This window comes from Octopus bimaculoides, chromosome 14 (genome assembly GCF_001194135.2).
Source record: "Octopus bimaculoides isolate UCB-OBI-ISO-001 chromosome 14, ASM119413v2, whole genome shotgun sequence".
Classification (NCBI taxonomy): Eukaryota; Metazoa; Mollusca; class Cephalopoda; order Octopoda; family Octopodidae; genus Octopus; species Octopus bimaculoides.
In genome coordinates, this window is record NC_068994.1 from 57900582 (window position 1) to 57901711 (window position 1130).

Genomic DNA, 1130 nt, shown 5'->3' on the forward strand with positions numbered 1-1130 from the left:
CAAGAGGACTAATAGTTCAACTAATGACTTTTCAGATGATGTAAAACTTGCCACCATTATATACTAAGAAGATATTTTAACTATTTTTTGTTTTTTTATGTGTTCATGGTCATCTGATTTTCATAAAATGTGCTCAGCAGTCCATGCTATGTAAGTGCAAATCCCAGTGCTTTATGAATTAAATAACATCAACTGCTCCAATCTTGGGGATCCTGCAAGGATCATACATTCTGCCCTTTCCCTCTGCACTCAGCGAGTAAAAAACAAAAATATTTCCTCCCTCCCACTGCTACTCACCACTTGTATTGTTGTTGTTGTTATTGATTTGACTCGAGTTCATTCTTATTCCTGGTGGAATTTATACAAGCTTTCAATAGCCCTTTCAAGTGTTTCAGACCCTCCTGATAACTTTCCCTGTCCCTAAGAGGACATTCATTATTATCATCATCAAGGCATGTAAAAAGCACCATCCGAATGTGGTCGATGCTAACCCCACCGCCCCAATTGGCTCCTGTACCGGTGGCACGTAAAAAGCACCATCTGAATGTGGCCGATAACAGTGCCACCTGACTGGCTCCCGTGCCAGTGACACATAAAAAGCACCCTCTACTACACTCACAGAGTGGTTGGCATTAGTAAGGGCATCCAGCTGTAGAAACATTACCAGATCAGATTGGTGCCTGGTGCGGCAGAATCGTCAGCACACTGGGCAAAATGCTTAACGGTATTTCGTCTTTCTTTATGTTCTGAGTTCAAATCCTGTCAAGATCGACTTTGCATTTTATTCTTTCGGGGTCAATAAATCAAGCACCAGTAAAACACTGGGGTCGATGCAATCAACTAGTTGCCTCCCACCAAAATTTCAGGATTATCATGTTAATTGCAAACAGGTGTGGCTTGGCTGACAGGAAAGGTATCTGGTCTAAGAAAACCTGCCTCAATGAATTTTATCTGACTCATGCAAGCATGGAAAAGTGGATGTTAAAACAATGCAGATGATGATGATGATGATGATGACTCGTCTCACAAAAAAAAAAAGGTGTTTTTTCTGATAAAAAATGTCAGGTGAGCACTGTATTTGAACTTTGGACATAAATGCACCAGTCTGAAAGTTTAAGTTGACAGCTTGA